Genomic DNA, 23158 nt, shown 5'->3' on the forward strand with positions numbered 1-23158 from the left:
TTTTTAGTATTTATTTCAGTGACATTCTCTTCTTTTTTGGATGAATAAAAGACCTTAAAAGTAGAAATTTTCAACAATCAAAAAATTCACGCATTAACTCACTCATTTTTACCAAGTACTTGGTGTCTCTGTGATGATCCTAATAGCAATGCCAAGGTAGCCAGCCCTGACCCATGGATCACGTTGCCCCTGTGATCAGGATCCAGGTGTTGGGGAGCAGCCTATGCAGGAAGAGCTTCCTAAGGTGCTGTTTCTGTCGAGGGTATCCCCAGAGGTCTTTGTCCTCCATGTGTCCTAGTCGGTACCTACTGTCTGTGTAAAAGTGAAAATGTGACCAGAGAAGGAGTACAGTATTCTTTGAGAGAGGACAAGTGGGTGGTTTTATATGACCAGCTTTGTACCTTCTTCTGCAGCTGTATGTCTCCCAGGACACCAGAGCTGTCCCTTCCAGTGGACCAGCCTGGCCTCCCTTGGGTTTCCTGGATATTTTCCTGCCTGTTAACTGGAAGTTTTGTTTCTTTGGGATCTGGAACTACTTTAACATGGCCCTGAGAGCTTCTCCTCATGCTGTGACCTTTCCAACAACACGGTTCTTATTCCAGTCTATTTCTAATTAATTGAAGACAGATGGCCCCACTTCCTACCAGTAAGTAGCAATCACAGGAATCAATAGTGCTGGCTGATGCATGGCTAGCCCTACTCTAGGAAGCTGAGACAAGCATTCTCCTCAGTGTTAGCAGTCTGGGAGGTTCTCTCCTCCAAACACCTGCACCACTACTTGGCTAGGATTGTTGTTGCTTTTCTTAAGTCTCTTTGTAGCTGTTTGGAGAAGTAGTCTGGACAGGGTTTAGACAGAGGGTTTCACATCCATGCTTAATTATTCTGGATCTGAAGTCATCTTGCTACAAGGAAAAGAAAAAGCTCCATGAATATGAGTCAATATCTTCTACTGGCTTTTTTTTTTTTTTTTTTTTTTTTACAAAATACATGAGTAGCTTAGATCCAGGAATCCATAGCAAATCCATATGGGTTTTACACTTTGTGTGTGTGCTATTATGTGTTTTGCTTGTATGCTTTTTATATCCCCTTGATAGAAGAGCTGTGTGCTGGAGTTCAGGGGGATGTAGATCATTAGAAATCAATAGATAAACCCTAAACTTTATTTCAGCTGGTTGCTTCCACCCTCTTGCTTGGTGGAGCCTTTTATCACGGAGGTTCCCAAGGACTAGAGCAGCCAGATGGTGCTGGACATTAGAAGTTGCTGCAAGGTAACTGGAGGAGGCCGTGATCATCCATAATTTTATTTCAGAAAGCTGAACTGCACTTTAAATGCTTGCAACCTGTACTGATGAGGAAGGAAGGCCACAGGGAAGGAGAACTCCCTTTCAGCAGAGTGAGAATGGATGGCCAACTTCTCTGACTCAGATTAGATTGCATTGGGAACGAGGGGCTTCACTGTGGAGGAGGCCAGATCTGAAAGAGTGGGAAGGGAGTGTAGACAGAGCTTGAAGACACTGAGATAAAGGAGAGAGCCCACGTACACTGGGTGCATAGAGGATGAGGGAGAGAGTGCAGTATTACATCAGAACAAAGGCCTTTGAATCCGGTGAGGAGGAAGATTGCAGAAATTTTAGAGAGAACAGTTTCAATGGAGTGTTGGGACTGAAGCCAGATAATATGACATTTATGAGACAGTGGAAACCATAATGTGCAACCCAGGATGACTCCAGCTCCTATTACTTTGTGGTGATTGCCTAGAGCTCTTTGTTGAGCAGGTTGTTTCAGGGTGAATCTGGAAAGAGTGCTTTGATTATTTATGTCTGCTGTGGAAACAGTAGTGGTCAGTATTGGCAGGAATGATGCCTTTGTACCACCTTTAGTAGAAATAGTATGTTCTGGGATCTAGTAACTCACTGTCATTCCCTGATGCTTTCTGTTCTTCCCTGTCTCCTGTTTTGACTCAGAGATAATATTTATGGTATCTTACCATCAATTCCATGACTTATCACAGCAAACAGATGGAAACAACTGGTTTCCTTTTTGTGTTACCTTTGTGTGGGCATGACAAAATACCTGAGGTAAAGAACTTAAAGGGAAGGAAGATTTATTTTTGGTTCATGGTTTCAGAGGTTTCAGTCCATGGTCACTTGGCTTTGTTGTTTCTGGGTCCATGGAAAGGCAGAACATCATGGTGGGGAGCATTTGATAGATCATTTCATGGTGACCAGGAAGCACACAGAGGAAGAGGCTGGGGACAAAATATGGGCACTTTCCCCACCCACCACCAACTAGACTCTACCTGCTAAAGTTTCTGCTACCTTCAAATGGCCCCTCAAGATATGAATCCAGGGCCGGGGATTTAGCTTAGTGGTTCTGGCACCTGCCTCGCAAGCTCGAGGTCTGGAGTTCAATCCCTGGTACGAAAAAAAAGATATGAATCCATCAGTGCATATATACTGCAAACATTTTGATGGGGACTGGAGTCTAAGCTGGTCCTTACACAGTTGACCAACCTCCCCAAAGAAGAGTGACCATGCTTTCTTCTTAAATATTTCATATCTTGGACTGGAAAATACTCTTCTTTCCGAGAGAGTGAAAGACTGAAGCTGGTGAGAAATCTGGCTATGAATTTCTCTGAGGATATGCTGTGCCTCTCATGACTGGCAACTTATTATAAATGTCACAACTTATCTGCAGCTGGAAGGATAATTTAGCAAACTCTATGTCTGCCAAATGAGGATGTTTGCATTTCATACCAAGCGTCCTGTTCATGTACTAACAGAAGCCATCAGGAAAGGAGGCCTCGATCAAACACACAAATGATTAACCTTAAAAACAGGCACATAAACATAACCACTGTGGATGAATTATGCAGCAGGCCATCCTGCTGCGAACAACAGCCCGCATCTGGTTTCTTTGCTTCAGCTGTTCCTGTCCATGACTTGTCTCCTCTGTTCCTGCCCTGGCTCTTGCTACCTGGTTTCCTTTACACAGAAGCCAGCAGAGTGTGGCAGAGGCCTCTTGTCTGTGTTCCTGAGCAGTTCTTCTGAGAGAGGAACAGGGATCAAAGCCTCTCAAAGGCCATATGTGCTTCTGACCACCTGCCAGGCCCAGGAACACCCTAGACAAACAGAGGGGCCTTTCACTCCCACCTTCCAAACCAAGTCAGACAGTCCACAGAAGGGGAAAGAGGCAGGCACTGTTGATTTAAGCTTGTTTACAAGGGATCCCAGAAGCACATAAATCCTGCAAGCCTCACCTCCCTTTAGAGATGGGTCTTATTTATTCAATCTGAGCCTTGCTTTACAAGGTGCTTAGCTGATCCCAGAAGTGGGTACTTTGTCCTTAGACAGGCACTGCACTCAGAACTGTGGGTGTGTTCTCGCAGACTTCCTGCTCTGGGCCAGACAGCCTGGGCCATGTCCAAGGTTGCTTCTTGGATCTTTCCACTGATAGTCTCCCCATGTGAGGCCCCTAAGATCCTCCTGTGTGGCAGCGGGCAAGGCAGCAAGTAAGGTAAGAGGAGAAAGTGGGAAAGAAAAGTCCTCATAGCAACTAGGAGCCCATCACTTGAAAACACAAAGCTGAGTCTCATTTACTCTTCCCCTAGGAATCTGGAAATTATGATGGCTGATACTGATAATAGGGGCCAACATTTGTTTAGGGACTTCTAATTCTTAAGCACTTTCTCCTGCATCCTCTCACACACTCAAGCAAAGTGGAAACAGGCCCTGTTGAATTTAGAAACGAGAAATTAGTGGCTTCACTTGGGCCATCTCTGGGGAAGATGCATTATTGTATAATATAGGCAGATTGTGTCTTGGAATCGTTTGCTCATGAAAGAGTAACACTGCAGAAAATACTGTGCTTCAGAAACTCAGTGAATCACTTCTGAAGCCTTAATAAAGAATGAGTGAATAATAGAATAATATTAACTTTTAGCACTTCATCAAATGGGTATTTTCACCATTTAAAATGAAGCTGGTCAGATCTGAGGTTCTGTGAGATTTAAACATCCCTTTCCCTCTGTTACTTATTCATTCCCATGGATGTCTTGGTTAAATAGTTACAGGGCTTGAAGAGTAATAACGCTGATTTTTTTTTCTAACGTAGACCATTAGAGTGCTGTGCACACCAAAGAAAGAAACCAATGTTTATTGAATAATTGAGAGAAGTAATGAATTCTGACTCCTATCCTCTGAATACAGGATTGTTGTCAAGTCTTGGAGAAATGGCAAACTTAGGGCCCCATGGAAGAGCCATTTATTTTATCTCTGTGAGCAGAAATAGGAGAGAAGTCCACAGAGGTGCTTTCCCAGCCCAGTGTCTCTCTGAAGGCACCCTCCCCTGGCCTGCTGTACTCGCTGGTATCCAGACTGAGATAGGATTTGCACCAGGATGTATCCCTGTGGAGGAGCAGAGAGGAGAGGCACTTCCAGCTTGGGAAGAGCCCAGTGCTATGCTCTTTGCGGGCACCATTTGGGGCAGAGCATGTAAGAACAGACATCTCTAGCTTCTTACCTGATGAAATACACTGTCTAGAAAGAGGAGCAGGAAGAGGATGGGGTGGGGACTGAAGTTTGCTTCCTGTATTTTGGATCATTGGAAGAGCATCTCAGCCTTGACACCACTGCCACATTGGACTGGATTCTCCTTTGTCATGGGGGTTGCCCTGTGCATTGTGGGATGATTATCTGTGTTTACCAGCACCCCTGGCTTCTGATGTCTACCCATTGATGCCAGCTGGACACCTCTCTTTACCTCCCAGGCATGTTATGACAACCATAAATGTCTCCAGATGTTGCCACTAGCCTACGTTCTGGCCTGTATCAGCTCATTTCAGCCTCCGTAGTGCTAGGGGGCAGTGTTAGCTTCACTTATTTCCAGGTAAGGAAATGAAGCCTTGGAGAGGTTCAGAGACGGCCTGAAGCCACCCAAGGAGGGTGTAATGAAACTGAGATGGGAACCTCGTATCTGCCCACCAGTGTTAGGAGCTCGCTGGGAGCTCAGCCTCATGCAAGTTTTCTGCCCAGATTTCTCCTTTTCCAGAACCTGCACCATGACTCTTCCTATGGACCTCCTTGTCACTTGCTTTGAGATCCTCTTTGCAGTTGCTGATTAAGCCTTTTTATAGAAGTGAGTGGGATGAGACTGAACATGGCAAAGATGCCAAGATTTCACAGTCCTTGGCCTCTCTTTTGGTTTTTGTTCCCTTTCTTTTGATCTCTTTTCTTTCTGGCTCTCTAGGTCTGAGTCTTTATGTCTTTGATAGTTGGACCCCTTCAATTCTTTGAGGTTAGGGACTGTTGGGAGCTAGTTGTTGTCCATCTTTGTGAAGCTGCCTCTGGGATTTTGCTGACACTTGGTGCTGCAGCCCCTCTTCCCCTATGCTCTATTCATTACTCATGCACCCTCTGATCCCAACAGTGCTGTATGCTGTGTTGGTACTAAAGTGTGTGTTCCAACTGGGGATCCCAGCTGTTGCTCTGGGTCCAGTTGTCCCAGGTCTGGGTTCTTCAGCCCACAGGTGAGTGAAATAACAAGACCAGTCTGTGGCCTATTAGGAGCTGGGCCACACAGCAGGAAATGAATAATGGGGCAGCAAGGAAGCTTCATCTGTATTTGTAGCCTTTGTGTAGCATTCACATTACTGCCTGAGCTCCACCTCCTGTCAGGTCATCTGCAGCTTTAGATTTTCATAGGAGCATGAACCTTACTGTAAGCTTCACATAGGAGGGAATGCACTCCTTATGAGAATGTAATGCTTGATAATCTGAGGGATAGTTGAGGTGGTGATGCTAGCACCAGGGAGCAGCTGCAGATACAGAGTAACATTAGCAAAGACCCCTGTATTACAATATACTAAAGAAATAAAGGGCACAGTAAATGTAATATGCTTGAATCATCCCAGAACAATCTCCCCACTCCACCTCTATCCATAGAAAAATTGTCTTCCATGAAATCAGTCCCTGGTGGCAAAAAGGTTGAGGACCACTGGATTTTAGATGGAAGCAGAGACCTGTGTAACTTTTGACCCTCCTGAGTGGACACAGTCATAGCATTATAAAGATGGTTATTATCGTACCTGCTTTGCAGAGTGCCTCGGAGAAGCAGGAGTAACATATATAAATTGCTAGCATAGAACAGGAGCTCTAGAAGCAGTAACTCTCAGCAGTAGGTGTTTTTTGACTCAGGCAAAAGCACAATTTCTTTCTGTTTTTATGAAATATTATTTATGAGGCTGTCAAAAATTTGAGAGATACAAGAAATTGTTAAGCAGAATATAACACGACTGGGAAAAACATTTTGGCATATTTCCATTGAATTGTCTTTGATTACAACTATAATTACTGATACTACTACAATGAAATATTTCTTAACCCATATCTACTCACCCAACTTATGAATTTTCCAGTGTTCTCCTTTCTCTTACTTCTGTAGAACGCAATCACTGAGGCTGGAGCCCTTTAGGCTCTCCCAGCTGGTGGAGGAACACTAGTACTCCCATGAGCATCTGTTCCACCCTGGGTTGTGTGCTCAGCAAGGGTCAGAGAGCTATTTCTCTGCTCTATTTCTGCTGCTTGTGCTTGTTGTGCTAACATGATTTGATTAAATATTGAGTGACTTGATAAAATATGGGTGAAAAGGAGTTGTTTCTTAGGAAAACCAAGTTGCATGCATTGAACAATTGGGTAAAAAAACTTTGCTACCAATAAATGGCTGCCAAATTAGTTGTTGGTAGGGCAACTGATAAAGATTAAAATTTTTTTTACATAATCCTAGAAGAATTTTGTACTCATATTGTTTTATAGATGAGTTTAAATTCTTTTTCCATTTTAAGGCAAGTTCACCATTTAGAGTTAATGTCTGCATTTTAAAGCCAATTCTGGGAATTATAAATGATATACAAAGAATATGGATCAAGAGAAAAAAAGAACTTCAACCTGGAGATACACCTCCAATAGAGACTGGCCTTACATCAGTAGGTTAGCAAGAAATGTCTTATGTTGAAATAGTGTTGAGATGTGAGTCACGGTATGTATGATTTCAGGGATCCCTACTTTACCCATTTGTTTGAATTAACCAGTTAAATGGTCTTGCCCATGTTGGATTAGACTTGTTTAATGAAATGCTGTGTTTTAAGTGCTTATTGGATGCCCTTCCTCCATAAACTTCTTCATCTATAACTATCTCACTTCATTCATGTAAGAATCTTTTGATGTCTTCTTTCATTCAACCTGACTTCATTAATCAGCCTCTCATGCTGAGCACTGCCTGGATCTGGAGATGTGAGTAAAGAGATAGGCCAGGGCCCCGTTCTCATGGTGCTGTATCCAGTGTGTGTGTGGTGTGTGTGTGTGTACTGGGGCCAGGGGCAAAACATAAATTAAAAGCAAGATAATTTTTAAGCAATTCTGTAGAAAAAAACAGAAGACAAAGCTTTTGGCAGCGTGTCTGACAATAGAGCCACTGTGGGTGGTGACCCTGGGTGGTCAGGGAAGGTTTCTCTATGGCAGGCAATGATTGAGCTGAGATTTGGATGACAAGAAGAGTCTGGTCCTGGGGTCACTGCAAAGATCCTGAGGTGGGAGTGAGCCTGGAAGCCGGAAGGCCCACGTGACTGGAACACAGTGCGTGTGGGTGAGCGTGAGATGAGCAGGACCGGTGAGACCCTTGCAGATCTTGTAAGGGATTTGTGGATGTTCTGTGACATGAGCATTGAGACTGTGGTTGAGTTTCAAGTGAGGAAGTGATGCAGTCTGATTTGTTTTAGAAGTTTGTCCAGATTGCTGTGGCTAGTGGGTTGCAGGGTGTGCTGAGACTGACATAGAAATGGTTAGATTAGGAGGAAGACTACTGGGAAGTCTAGGCCAGAAATGTGGTGGTTTAGACCACTTCAAGGGGAGCTGCAGAGGCAGAGAGGTGGAAGAATTCGGAACAGTGTGGGGTCTTCATGTGGAAACTGAGGCTCAATGCCTCCTGGCAGATGGTTCTGCAGGGCTCTCCCATTCTCATCAGAGTAACCTTCCCTCTAGTTCTCTGCAGAGGCGATGAGAAGCTACTGGGAGAAAGTGAGCTGCTTGTTTGTTAGAGAAGTCTAGTGAGTGTAGAAAAAGTCTCTTCCTGTGAGAGAACGGCCTTTCATTTGATTTTTCTGGCATACTTCATGCCAGAAGTGGTACATGCCAGGAAGTACCACTGGGTAGTTTGAGCTTGTGGCTAAACCCAGGGGCTGCTGGTTGGGCTCAACCAAATCAGGCAAGAGCTGACTCTTCCTGTAATTGGACCCAGTTTGCAGTGTGGTAGTCAGTGGAGTGTTCTGATGGATGGGAAGATCTCAGGCCTCTTGGTGATAGCTGAATCACCGGGAAAGGGCCTGCTATTTTTCAAGTGCAGAGTGACTTTGTAGTCATCAATCAAGGTCCATAGGTCATCAAAAACTCCATTGCATTATTCTCAACCAATCTTTTTAAATTATGTGAGAACATGTTTGCAAGACTCCTTTTAAATATTTGTTATTCATTTATTTATTCCTTCATTCAAGAGATGCATGAGCTTCTTGCTATTATTCCTTTCTGTGTGTCCTTAGACAAGTTACTTGACCTTTCTGAGCCTCAGCTGTGAAACAAAGATACCAATAGCACAAGTATTAGGAAGATGTAATGGAAGAATGGATGTAATACACTTTGCAAAGTGTCTGGGGCACAGTCAAGTTGGGAGTCTTAGAGAAGTTGAGGGCAGATTTAGAGAAGGAGATACAAGCACCTGCTTCTTGATTACAGCCTTTTATGGTGCCACTCATTCCATCCTGGAATGTTCCATCAAATGTTTCCAGTAATAAGGGACCTCTAGGAGCCTCGGCTGTCTCTTATATAACTAGGATGGTTCTCACTTGGGATTCACAAGGGCTGTATGTCTTGTTTCTCGTAGGTCGTTCCATTCAGCCTTTGCCTTTGTCTGGTGCTTTGGAGCACATGTTCTTTCATTCTAGTGCTTGGTCTTGATGTTTTCTAAGTGTGTCCAGTTTTAAAGGCTGTTGCACCTGACCTTCATGACTCTACTTCATTTTAGGTTCCACTTATATCTCTTTGTTTCCAACGAGCAAACAAATATGGCTGCTTCAGTGTGGAGCTCATTTGATTTTCTCCAGCGGGCTGGCAATATTGCTTTCACAGGTTTCTTGATTCCTTGACTTCTTGGTTCTTGATATGTGGCTTGTAAGATCCTCTATTCCTCTCCACAAACTATCCCTCCAAATTGTAAATTTACTTGGGCAAAGATTGCACACTGAATCCAATGCTGGAGATTCACATTCATTATTTGCTTTGTTAAGGCTCTGAGAATTACTTCCTTCAGTAGAGAAACATGTTTAGTTTTGTTTAATCCAAACATTTCTGTCCACACTTTGAGAAAATGCTGCTCATCATCTTACTGTGCTGAGTAGAGTTTAGTAATCAAAATTGGAAATCAAAGATTGAAAACCCCAAGTCCAGGCTTTCTGCTCAGAACTTCATACTGCTAACAAATGATGCCCTGATTTCTAATACTTTTGGATTCATACCTCTTGCCTGGATGGAATTTTTTAAAAAATTTAAGCTGCAATTTCAGAGTTCCTCGAGACATTCCTCATCTTTCCCCTCCCCTAGGCAAAGCCAAGGTGCTCTTGAAGATTCATGTTAGAGATTCCACATTCATATGCTCAAGTCTCAGAGTGCATATTGGCTTATAACTCCATGTTATTGCATTTTCCTGTGGTGGAATTTGCTATCTGATTTGTGACGCTCCCAGATGATCATGGCTGGAGTTGTAAGATTAAAATACGTCCCCTCCAATGAGGATGTTAGTCTTATAAACTAGCTTTGAATAATGGTGCTGTGGGCTGAATTCCTTTCTCTGATGTGGCCACAGAGGAAATGCTCTCAGGTGAAAAGTGTGAGGACTGAAGAATGGAAGAGAAACTGTTCAAATCCACTCAGATCCTCTGCAGAGTTAAAAACAAAACAAAAAGGCCATGGCCGTTTAGAAATGCATGTGTTGCAGATTCCAGAGGGACATGGGAACTGCGACACATAATGAAGCATGGTTTTGCATCCCCTGTACATTTTAAAGGATGACTGGGCAGCTGCTCAGCTTGCAGTGTGCTTCCCACTGGGCTGAGTTGTGTCTGGAAGGTGGTCACCACTCTGCGGGAGATGGCTAATTTGAGGCAAGCTTTGTGGGGCACAAAGACAGCTCCAGTCTTCTTGGATGTGGCAACCCTGGGCCTGGGCCCACGGAGTCAGTGGTCATTCTTAGGCAAGGTGGCCAGTGACAAACACAGCCTGGGGGAAACAGGCTGTCAGGATCACAGGGGGTCCTAGACTAGAGGTGGTGGGGAAGGAACCCAGTTCCTGGTCTCAAGTGTCGGGCTTGCTGTACTGCTTCTTAGCACAGTAAGTTTTCTGCCAGGAACTTGAGTGTCATCTTCCTATATTTAGATTTTATTCTAGGATTTTATTCCTTGTCTATTCCTCTTATTCTTGATGTTGATGGTAATATTAATAGAATGCCATGTTTCTCAAGCTTTCTTCAGGTACTGTGCTAAGTTCTTTATAGGCACGGACTCATCAAATCTTTACAGCACCCCCCCTGAGCTCTTTTATTAGTCCTACTTTATGGGCAAGGAAACAGAGGCACAGGCAGATTGGGTAATTTGCTCCCCTAGGATCTGAACCCAGGCGGTCTAGTTCTAGAGCCAGCTCTGCACCATTATGTCATGGCTTCTCTGATAATTCCATGGCCTCTTATCTGCTGCCACATGCTGGGACCTGAGCTGCTCAGTGAATGAAAGGGAGGAAGCTCCTATTTATTCAGTGGTAACAAACTGGGAGGACCAGTGATAAATGAGTTCTTCATTGATTTCTTCCAAAGGAATCTAATCTTGAGCTGTAGGGAACAAAATTTCCATTTTGTAAACATTGCCCATGTACTAGGCACCACCGCATGCTGAAGACTGTACTAAAAACTCCTAACATTATCCCTTATTCCCTAATGATTGTTCGAGGTGACTAATAGTATCTGCTTTTATAGATGACAAAACTGAGGATTTAAGGCTTCTGTAGCAAGGTGGAGCTCTTTAGAAAACCATGAAGTTTGAATGAGTGAGCAGTTGTTGCTTTCTGAGTTGTCTCTGGCCTAAGGCTGTGAAGACAAGCCAAACAAAGCTTCCCAGCTGAGGGAAAGTTGCCCCGTTGAGGCCCTTGGCAGTGGACAGTCATGGCCTTGGGCTGCGCCTCTGGAGGTAGAGGACAGATCCCTTTCTAGCTGTGCCCTTCCCTTCCCTTGCTTCCAGCTAGAGCCAGTTCTTTCCTCTGATAGCAAAGTTCTTGGCTTCTCCAGTACTATTGCTGTTGGCTTCCAGTCAGGCTGGTGCCAAGTACCAGGGTTGCTGTGTGAGGCCAGGATGAGTAGGAAAGTGACCTGGAAGGCAGCACCTGGTGTCTCCTAATTTCTGTCTGCCTACTGCCTGGGACTAAGCTGGCAAGACATCGGTGAAATAACTGTTGGATAAAATGCTTCATTCTTGCCCAACACCAGGATGCCTGATGTTGCTTAAACACTGTTATACAATTTGGAGTGATTTTCCCTGCCCTGAAAGGCCTTTTTTTCCCCTTTCCCTTTTGCTCATTAATTCTGGTTGAGCCAATAAAACAGCATCACCCATTATTCCTTTTAGAATTTAAAAATCAAATTTTGAGTCAATGCTAAATGGATCATAGTTACTCTTTCCTTCCATGAGAGATGAGCTTTTCATTACTGATTCTGTCAATCTGGATCATCTGTAATAGGTAGGCTTTGTTCCTCAGACTCAGCGTGGCTTGGATGCCAAGTGAGATTGTCCTGCTGCTGGGGAAGGGGTAGCACATGGCCCAGAGGTCCTCCTCCCTGCTTCTGTGGCTATGGTGTGAACTGCACCGGGCAATACAACTCTTTCTACCCAGCCCTCTGCCCCAGCACTCTGCTGTCAACCTTCCCAGGGCACAGATTCTGCGGTGAAAGGGTGAAGTGAAATTGTGTTGAATGATTAAATGAATATGCATCTGAAAATGCCCAGCAAGTGCTTTGAAGCATAGAGATTATCAGCAGACTGAGCAGAGCCATCTGAAAACCAAATCCATTGGGAGGTTTTAGATCTGCTTTGGGAAATGCGGAGAAATGGCTCAGCAGAAGAGCTTCTGTAGCCCAGAATTTGCTTCTTTGAGTGAATCAATCAGCTTTTAAAAACCCAGGCTTTAATTGGTTATACCCTGGGAGAGGGTTTTGGATACATCCTCCATCTGCCAGGACTAATTGTCCTTTGCATTCCGTGGCTGGATTGGTACTCTGAGCCCCAGAGGAAGGCCTGGAAGGTGTTCTTGCCTGTAAATGTCACTGCTCATGGCTCTTTGATGATAGTGGGTCTTTTCTGACACCTGGCTTTTGCAAATAATTCACAGAATATATCTTATATCTGAGCAGCTGCCACAGAGCTCCTATGATGACAGAAAGGAGAGATGCCCTTGTATTACCATATGTGATGGAGAGCCACCTGGCTTCTGAACTATCTAGTGATAATGAACCCACGTGGTCAAAGAACACAAGTGAGATACACCAGTGATGGCCACGTCTCTCTGGACACTTGCTGGGGCTCAGATTTGGCCTCTGTTGCTGCTCCTCTTTACCTCAGAGGACACCCTGCCTCTGCCCCCTTGCCACCCATGCCTCCAATACTTGCCAGAGCCCACTTCTGGGGACTGTGTTTTCAAGGCTGCTGAGTGTGGTTGTTCCAGAACAATCATGCTACTGGGTCATCTCATCCAATCTTGGATATGCCAGACAGACCCTCTAACAGTCCATGTTGAGCTACATCCATTTCCTTAGGGAGAACCAGGCCCAACACACCATGATTTGGAGAACAAGTCAAGGGAAACACAAGGTTTATTGGCTGTGTTTACTGAGAAGGGCTGTTTCTGCCACACAAGTTAGAGGGATCCCACATTGGAGGGGACAGCTTGACCTCCCTGTAACTCCGCATTTGGAAACACCTATACCTACTCCTATTGGTCCCGAAGGTACATGATTGCTGGGTCACCACCATCTGTTCTATAACTATTCATGAGTTTTGTCTTTATTATGTCAGGCAGTTACCATATACTTTTATTATATATGAGGTATTACACATCCACATGATTATTGATGATTTATTTAATTTCTGAAGTCCTGTGAGGTAAGCCAGTGTCTCAGTCTCTTTTGTGCTATGAGAGCAGAATATCTGAGACTGGGTAATTTATAATGAACAGACATTGATTGTCTCTTGATTCTGGAGGCTGGGAAGTTGAAGATCAAGGAACCAACATCTAGTGAGGGTCTTCTTGCTGTATCAGCCCATGGCAGAAGGCAAGAAGAGAGTGAAGGGGAAAGATGGAGGGGGAGAGAGAGAGAGAAGGAGAGAGGAGGAAAGAGAGAGGGAAGAAGGGAGAGAGGGAGAGGGGGAGAGAGGAAGAGAGGGAGAGAGAAACAGAGAAAGAGGGAGAGACAGAGGGAGGGAGGAAGAGAGAGAGAGGTAGAGACAGAGACAGAGACAGAGTGACAAAGCAAGAGGACACGTCCTTTGATGAGGAGCCCATATCATGATAATGAACCTGCTTCCATGATAATGCCATTGACCTATCCATCAGCACAGTGGGCCCATGGACCAAACACCCCTCTTTAGGCCCCACTTCTCAACACTGTTGCATTGAGGATTAAATTTCCAACACATGCCTTTGGGGGACACCTTCAAATCATAGCAGCCTTGTGAGGTAGTGTTGAATAGTTGTTAGGACCATTAAGGCCGGAGCCAGAGTAAGTGTGTTCAAATCACAGCTCTGACCACCACTGGACCTATGACTTTAGGCAGGTTCATTGATAGAAACTTTCTGTGCATCAGTTTCTTATCGGTGAAATAGAATAACAATAATATCTACCTCATTGAGTTGTTAACATATGATTATTAAAACACACCAGGCTGAGCAGGACCTGGTGTTAGGTTAAACACCTATATAAGTGTTTGCTCTTATTGGTATCACTATCTTCTTACATGAAGTACTGAAGCAGAGTAAAACTAAGAACATTCCTGAAGATCACTGATATTTACATGGCAAATCTGGCATTAAGCCATATCAAACTCCCAAAGTCTACCATGCTAAACTGAATGGAATCAATCCTATACTCTTTCTGGGAAGAGATCTGCCATGGAGATTCCATATTTACATGGGCCAATGTGGACAGTGGTGGCCACAAGTAGATGTTTTCCTCTTTAGCAAAGATACTTGCTCCACATCTCAGTGAGATTCAGCTGAGAGGAACAGGTTTTAGCTTTCTGCCTCCTAATCCCTTCCCAGCACCACATTCTCGAAATCCCGTCCATGTCAAAGGTTGGACTTGAGGGATCACACTCTCTCACCTCTCAGTCTGAGAGCAGCAGGCTATTTCTACCCTGCTCATCTAACTCCCATAATAATGCTACCAGATTTATGTTGCTATGGGTATTGAGTGAGATAAGCTTCATAAAGGTTTTACCCCAGAGCCTGTCACATAGTAACTGCTGAATAAATGTTAGCTACTGTTAGTGTTACCTTTACCAAGTCACCATTTTCCTAAGTTTGCCTAGATAATACCTGCAGCAGTGTTGTTCTTATTTTGCCATTTAGCATCTAGGGCAGACAAAGCCTTCCTTGCTCTTCATTATTTCCCCATAGAGAACCATCTTTGTGGCCAAGGATATGCCTGGGCCCTGTAAGGGAGCTTTTCTTGTGAAGAACAATGAGGTTAAAGCTCTTGCCTTTCAAGCGGGATGTCTTTTGATCTTGTTCTTCTCTCCCGTACACAGGGCTTTTTAGGAGTTGAGTGTCCACTTGGAAGTGGCCAGCTCATCCTTGAAAGGAACTCAGTTGGGTCCAGGAGGAAGGAAGCTCGATAAAATGGACCCGACTCACTCTATTCCTCCCAAGGCCAGGAGTTCACACAAGGATCTGAGGCCAAATACAAAAATCCCCCAGAGTTATAGAGTACTTACAATACGTCAAGCACTGCTCACTTGATTCTCCAAACAACCCTATGTGGCAGGAGCATTGGTGGCCCCCAAGGATGTCCACATCCTAATCTTCAGAATCTGTGAATGTAGTTCACTGCATGGCCAGGAGGAGTTAAATTGGCCAGTTGACCTGGAGTTGGGAAGATTAATTCAGTGGGCCCAGTGTGAATATAAAGAAAATAGGTAGGGGAAAAGGGAAAAAGCCTCTCTTTGGGGGCAGCGGCTGTGGTGGCAGCCAGAGCTGAGTTGGGAGCACTCGGCTGGGCAGGCCCGTCCCGCCCTGCTGCCATGGCAGGAGCTGGAGGTGGCAGCTGCCCAGCAGGCAGCAATGACTTCCAGTGGTGCTTCTCACAGGTGAACGGCGCCATCCATAAGGACGTGGTGGAAGCTGACATCATTTCAACTGTTGAAATGTTAATTACTCTGGAGATCTTCTTGCAACAGGAGACAAGGGTGGCAGAGTTGTTAGTTTTCAACGGGAACAAGAGAATAAAAGCCATCCTCATTCAAGGAGAGAATATAATGTTTATAGTACCTCAAAGTCATGAACCAGAGTTTAACTATTTGAAAAGTCTAGAAATTGAAGAAAAAATTAATAAAATTAGATGGTTGCCATAACAGAATGCTGCTCATTTTCTACTCTCTACAAATGATAAAACTATTAAATTATGAAAAATAAGTGAATGGGATAAAAAAGCAGAAGGTTGTAACTTGAAAGATAAAGATGGATGACTTCGAGATCCATTTAGAATTACAGCATTATGGGTTCCTATATTGAAGCCCATGGACCTCATGGTAGAAGCAAGTCCATGGCAAATTTTTGCAAATGCTCACACATATCATATAAATTCCATTCAGTAAATAGTGATCATGAAACATATCTTTCTGCAGATGACCTGAGAATAAACCTATGGCATTTAGAAATCACAGATAGAAACTTTAACGTCATGGCTATCAAGCCTGCTAACATGGAAGAGCTGACGGAAGTCATCACTGCTGCCAAATTCCACCTACACCAGTGCAATGTGTTTGTCTAAAGCAGCAGCAAAGGGACCATCCAGCTATGTGACATGCGTTCCTCTGCCCTTTGTGACAGACATTCTAAGTTTTTTGAGGAGCCTGAAGATCCCAGCAGTAGGTCCTTTTCCTCAGAAATAATTTCATCCATCTCTGATGTCAAATTCAGCTACACTGGTCGATACATGATGACGAGAGACTACCTGTCAGTGAAGGTATGGAACCTTAACATGGAGAGCAGACCTGTGGAGATCCATCAGATGAATGAGTACCTGCGAAGCAAGCTCTGTTCCCTATATGAGAATGACTGCATCTTTGACAAGTTTGAGTGCTGCTGGAATGGTTCAGACAGTGCTATCATGACGGGGTCCTACAGCAAATTCTTTAGAATGTTTAATAGAAACACTTGGAGGGATATTACACTGGAAGCTTCGAGAGAGAACAGTAAACCCCGAGCCAGCTTAAAACCCCAGAAAGTATATAGAGGTGGTAAAAGAAAGAAAGATGAGATTAGTGTGGAAGTCTGGACTTCAATAAGAAGATCCTTCACACAGCCTGGCACCCCATGGAGAACATTATTGCCGAAGCTGCCACCAATAATTTGTGTATATTCCAGGACAAAATCAACTAAAGAAGCTACCTGGAGGACAAAACCTTGTCTTGCATAGTTAAGTTGGTTGTTTTTCTGTCAAAGAACAGAGATGCACTTCCTACTTCCCTTCATAACAGAGGAAAGAAGCGACCTTGGCTGGAATCCTGGCATTGCTCTGCCTTTAGCCCAGGGAGAGATGCTTGCTGCTGCAGGGGGAAAACACACTTGAAGCAGAATTGGTGGACATTGCTCAATAAAGGCCATTACTCAAAATAAATGTATTTATTTAAGTCTGAGCCTTCCTTTCCAGTTTATAGACCAAAAAACTAACCTCCAAGAGAAAAAGTGTTGTCAAATATGTTTCTGTTTCCAGCTCTATCTTTCTCTGCCATCCTAGAGCCTTCACCTGAACATGGTATGGCCATTGTCCATGTTCCTTGCTGGCCTTTCTAGCCAAGTGGCCATACCTACCCTTGGTACCCAAGGAGAGCCAGGCAGATTTACTCACTAATTCCATCAACCATCACACATTCTGAAACAATACACTGTAAAGAGTTCTTTTTTTATTAAATAACTTTATTATCAAACACACACACACATACAAAAAATTAAAACCACTCAAAGAAGAACAATGCAAGGGGAAAACAACTACAATAGTATTCAAATACAGTAGAACTCAACCAAAACAAAACTGAAAAGCACTTAAACATTTTTTCATATAACTTAAAAAAGCATCTCAAGCATCAACAAGACACCAGAGGATGGGATTTGTTTCAGAAAGCTCCCCAAAACCAACATTGAACAAATAATGATCTGGGAAAAAAACTCCAGTTAGTTAGCAGACTCCACATAAGCCAAACTTCTCCCTAATTTAAATTTTGATACAGTCATATGACACGCGATGGAAACACAATCTGAGAAATATGTTATTAGGCAATTTCATCCGTGTGTATCCTTAATTACACTCTCAGTTTCTCACACTAGAGAAACTATTCGGTATTTACACGTGTGTCCTATTTATTTCACTTAAGAGCATGGCCTCAATATGCATCCACTTAGCTATAAATGTCTGTAGTTTCTCGTTCTTTATGGCTGAGTAGTACTCCATTTTATAAAAAAAAACTCCGCATCGTCTTTATCCAGTTTCCAGTCAATGGGCACTTGGGCTGTTTCCAAGGTTTTGCTATTACGAACTGTGCAGCTATAAACATGGGTGCACATATATTGCTGTGGTATGATTCTTTTAATTCTTTTGTGAAGATCCCCAGCAGGGGAATAGCTGGGTCAAATGGGACCTCTAGTCCTAGTTCTTTGAGGTATCTCCATACGGATTTCCACAGTGGTTGCACCAGCCTGCACTCCCACCAAAAATGGAGAAGGGCTCCTTTCTCCCCACACCCCCGCCAGCATTTGTTATTTGTTGATTCCTTAATAGCAGCCATTCTTTGTGGGGTGAGGTGGAATCTCAGTGTTGTTTTCATCTGCATCTCTCGAATGACCAGTGATGTTGAACATTTTTTTGTATATTTATTTGCTGCTTTTACTTCTTTGTCTGAGAAATATCTGTTCATTTCAGATGCCCATTTTTGAACTGGGTCTTTGAATTTGAGGGGTCTGATTTTTTTTCAGTTCTTTGTATATTCTAGATAGTAGTCCTTTGTCTAAGGTACAGTTGCTGAAAATTTTTTCCCACATTTTAGGTTGTCTCTTAGCTCTGTTGGTGATTTCTCTTGCAGTGCAGAAGCTTTTTAATAAGATGAGATCCCAGTTGTTGATTCTTTGTGCAAGATCCCGTGCCACTGAGGGTTTGTTCATAAAATCTTTTCCAATGCCAATGTCTTGAAGAGTTCTACCTAACTTATCTTTCAGCAAATTTATTGTTTCTGTCCTAATATTTAAATCATTAATCCAATTTGATCTTAATTTAGTGCATGGTGATAGGCATGGGTCAATTAATCTTTGGCAGGTTGAAATCCAGTTTTTCCAACACCATTTATTAAATAGGCTATCTTTTCTCCAATGAGGATGGTTGGCTCCTTTATCAAAGATGAGGTGGCTGAGCATATCTGTAGTTGTTTCTGCATCTTCTAATGTATTCCGCTGATCCTCAGGTCTGTTTCTTTGCCAATACCATGCTGTTTTTATCACAGTAGCTTTGTAGTATAGTTTCAAGTTGGGGATTGTAATACCCCCAGCCATATCTCTGTTGCTTAAAATTTCTTTTGCTATTCTAGGTCTCTTCTGGTTCCAAATGAATTTTTGGATTGTTTTCTCTAGTTCTATGAAATATATTGTTGGAGTTTCAATCGGGATTGCATTAAACCTATATAATAGTTTTAGAAGTAAGGAAAGTGTTCCTAAATCTAAAAAAACAAAAAAAACAAAAGAAGATAGGTAGGAGTTAGAGTAGCTCAATGTGAGAAAGAATCAACCCACCTGTGCTGACTGTGGGCATGCGGGAAGGGGACCATGAGTCAGGGGATGTGGACTACTTATACAAGCTGCAGGTAGAGCGTGGCTTTTCCCCAACAGGGGGAACACAGCCATGTTGACACCTTTGCTATAGCTCAATGAGGCCCACTTGAGATTTCAACCTCTAGAGCTATAAAAGAATAAATTTAAGTCATTTTACATCACTAAGTTTGTAGTCATTTGTTACATTGGCAATAGAAAATTAATTCACTCTATAAAATGGGCAGTTGTTATTATCTCCAGAAGTTTAGGGCACACAGATAACTCGTGCACGCTCACTGAGATTGAGAGCTAGGACCTCTTCCCAGCTGTTGCCTACAGAGTCTGTGCTTGAGCCGCCATGCCATTCTGCTCCCAACCCGCCAGCTGTCCTATATACCATGACCATTATCATCACCGTAGTTGCTCTGCATGCTTCCTTCAGGAAGTTTCACTGGGAAGTTGGGACTCGTCTCTTGTTTGCTTCTCTGTCTCTTTCCATTGGAGACGTGAGCCCAGGATGCAGAGGAAAGGAGGGGAGTACAAGGGGGTGGATTGGCCCACTCCAGCCATTTCTGCATCTCTGGCCTGGTCCTTTCTCAGGTGTGGTGTGATGGGTTTCTGGGCAGTGACCTGGGTTCAGTCCATCTCTATGAGTGGTCTGTGTATGGAGACCTTCAAGTTTAGCCACTGAGGAAAAACTATGCAGATGCTCAAATTAAGGCAGGGAAAAATAATTTGGATTTGTAGCCAAAGCAGTTGAAAGAATGCATGCATGAATGAGTATTTTCAATGGATATCAAAGGTTACTCATTGGATGTAATTTATTTGTGTTATCATTTCCTGAAGCTAAATAATAGTAATACAATATAAAACTACTTTCAAAGTATTATTGTGTAGACAGCCTTTCATAGAAGAAAGGATATGGAATAGTTTATTTTTAATGGTGGCAGGTGGGGAAGATTCGAGGCATTTACCATTTACTGTGAATAAAAACACAAGCTGGAGTAGCTTACGGAAACAAAAGGAAAGCCTGAAGGAGAATGGAAAGAACTGGGAATGTGTGAGCCGGGTGGCCAGACAGGTGTGGGAAGGACAAGAGGTGCTTATAAGCTGTCAGAAGCAGTGCTGCCCAGTACAGGGCCAGTGACCACATGTGGTTGTTGGGCACTGGAAACGTGGTGAGCCGAAATTGAGATGTGTTATGAGTGTGAAATACATACTCAAGTCAGACTTCAGATGGAATAATACAGAATATCTCATTAGGCATTTTTATGCTGATCAGTCAGTCATCCATAGGTGCAGGTTTCATATCCTCTGATCCAGCCCAACACAGATCAGAACTGTCTGGGAGGCCAGAGCAGGAGGATCACAAGTTTGAGTCCAGTCTAGGTAACTTTATGACTTAACAAGGCCCTGTCACAAAATTTTAAAAAAGGGCTGAGGGATGTAGCAGAGTATGAAGGCCTTGGGTTCGATTCCAAGTACGGAAAAAAAAATTGCATGTGTACTGAACACAGATGGACTTAAATACAGTTTAACAACCATTTGCATAGCATTTGCACTGTATTCAGTATTACACATAGCTTAGCGATAGTTGAAAGTAGGAGAGAGGGTGGTGTAGGTTATTTGCAGGTACTGTATTATGCCATATTATAAAAGGGACTTGAATATCTGCAGATCTCAGCATCTGTGGGGATTCTTGGAACCAGTTTTCTCTGGACACTGAGGGAAGAATGTTCATTGAGGTGCTAGTGCTTTAGATGTATTGGATTAAATAAAATATACTATTAGGATTAATTTCACCTTTTTCTTTGTACTATTTTTAATGTGACTACTAGGAAATTTAACATTACACATGTGGCTTGCATTCTTTTTCTGTTGGACGGTGCTGGTCTGGAGGGCAGAGGTGGGTCCAGAGCTCAAGAGGAAGAGGAGGCAGTGTGGTCCCGCTGTAAGGAGAGCTAACAGTTGGCCATGGCCAAGGAAGAGAGGCACCAAGCTCCCTATCACAGGAGTGGGGAGTGGAGGGACACAGGGCCTCTTCTCAAGGCCTTTGCTGCTTTGAAAGTGGATCTGGGCCAGGCCACCTCTAGAGTCCTTCCAGTTTTTAAAGGACTTTGGGAACGTGAATGGATTTTTATAAATTACCTATATATTTTTTTTCAGTTTTACTCTCATGCATTTTCATGGTTCCTCTCACTACCCCTGGGAGAAAATGTCCTAATCTTCTTTCTCAACCCTTGCCAGTGAAGTGCCTTGGTTCAAAAAAGCATGCAGATCCGGATGCTCCCAAGGCCTTTGTGACTCCCCTTTGTGGCCAGGCCCTGAGTTACTGTGCACCCCAGAAGGGCTCCCTGTCCGCAGCAGCTGCCTGGTCCCAAATGAGCTCTGCCAGCAGAGCTTGGGGCCACACCACTGGGAATCGCCCTCCCACTGTCTGTGGCCCAGGGGACCTGCAGGCACTTGCCCCTTTCTCTCCCAACATGCAGCAAAGGGGCTGGAATGAGGGCCCCTGGGGCTGGACTGCATGTTGTCCCTGCACAGCCCAAGAGGCCCTTGACATGTGCTGAGCCATCGAGGGAACCCACTACTCCTAGCAGCAAGATGAAATTTGAAACCCCGTGGAGAAGAGATACTTCTAGGCTGTGGAGCAGCACTCTTCTGTGCAATGTTCTACTTACAAACTGGAGACTCACACAGATTCATCTCACTGCACATCCTTGGAAGCAACACTCACACTTCTCCACCCACAGGGTGCTGTGCTGACCTTTCTGCCAGGTCAGGCTAGTTTTGCCCTGAGTATATATTGGAACACCAGTCTTGCTTACGAACCAAGCCACTGATCCAAGGCAGACAGGGGACTCTACTGTCCTTCCAGGGCCAGGCACCACAAATAAGACAGTTACTGCCTCCCTGGTTAGCAGGGGCTGTGCAAGAACTGTGCATACATTACCTCATTTCATCCTTAGATCCACCAGTGGTGTATTTTCTTATCCCTGTTCTATGGATAAAGAGGTGAAGGTTCAAGGGGTTAGGAGGCCACATAATCATAAGCTTCAAGGCAGAGCCATAAAGACAGGTTTTTCTGACTTCAGGGCCCAAACTGTGATGACTATAACTACTGTTTCAGTGGTGTAGCACATCCAAAGGTCAGAGCCTGAGGGATTACTAGGCAGAGGAAGAAGTAGTTAGAGTGTGGGAAGGAAAAGGTATAATGCCACACTCCTTCATTCATTCCCTCCTTCCCTCATTTCCTCCTTCCCTCCTTCGCTTGTTCCCTCCTTCCCTCATTCATTCATTAATTCACTAGGCCTGTAGTAGGAGGTTGGATACTGAACTGGTAGGACCAACACCTCCTTCAGTAACAGATAGCTATGCTTGCTGGCACTGCACAGGCTGCCTGTGGCTCCATGGGGTGCGGGCTAGAAGTCAATGAGCTCCTCTGTGGGTGGCAGGATGGGGCATGCACCTGAGTACGAGGTACTTGGTTTAGATTTGAGGAGGAGTTGGGATTCGAAGTGGAGGGAACCACACCACAGATGCAAAGCCCAGAGGCTGAGGACATTGACTTATTGAGGTGATGGATGGTCATTGCTGGGGGAGGACAATAGTGGACAGGGAGATTGCACTGGGAGAGGCCTTGGTCATTGCATCAGGTCATGTGGTGGTGAGTTGCAGGGATGTCCCTCCCTTCCCTCAGTGACTCAGCTCTTACCAACTCTCTTTTTATGTGTGTATCAGCCACTGTTTGCACATGGGGACGTTGGGATGTGGCGGGAGGAGCCATCCACTTGGAGGTTAGCATCTGAGGACTGGTCTTTCTCATTCAGATTTACTTTGGGTTTGAGGGACTCTATTAGAGCACAATTCAGCACTCTGAAACCAAAAACTGACCCTGGAATGCAGAGAAAAGGCAGGGACTCCTGTTGGCTGTCAGGCATTCTCCATGAAGGGAGTGGAAATTTATTGAGTGTTAAATGTCAGTATCGATGTAATAAAGA

The 23158-nt window shown here is 44.0% G+C and overlaps 1 protein-coding gene and 1 pseudogene across 4 annotated transcripts in view; both read left to right on the plus strand.

Annotated features, from left to right (window-relative positions):
• Positions 1-23158, plus strand: part of Galnt18 (polypeptide N-acetylgalactosaminyltransferase 18) — a 343509-nt gene that overhangs the window by 123783 nt on the left and 196568 nt on the right. The window lies entirely within an intron of this gene.
• LOC147827990 (serine/threonine-protein phosphatase 2A 55 kDa regulatory subunit B delta isoform pseudogene) overlaps positions 1-23158 on the plus strand; it is a 152124-nt pseudogene that overhangs the window by 119054 nt on the left and 9912 nt on the right. The window contains exon 2 of the transcript XR_015451447.1: positions 1-23158. This exon is cut by the window's left edge and continues 100365 nt beyond it; it is cut by the window's right edge and continues 9912 nt beyond it. The product of XR_015451447.1 is annotated as a serine/threonine-protein phosphatase 2A 55 kDa regulatory subunit B delta isoform pseudogene (transcript).

Source organism: Heterocephalus glaber, unplaced genomic scaffold, assembly GCF_053883595.1.
Source record: "Heterocephalus glaber isolate CG9 unplaced genomic scaffold, H.glaber_assembly_v1.0 deba00001428, whole genome shotgun sequence".
Taxonomy (NCBI): domain Eukaryota; kingdom Metazoa; phylum Chordata; class Mammalia; order Rodentia; family Bathyergidae; genus Heterocephalus; species Heterocephalus glaber.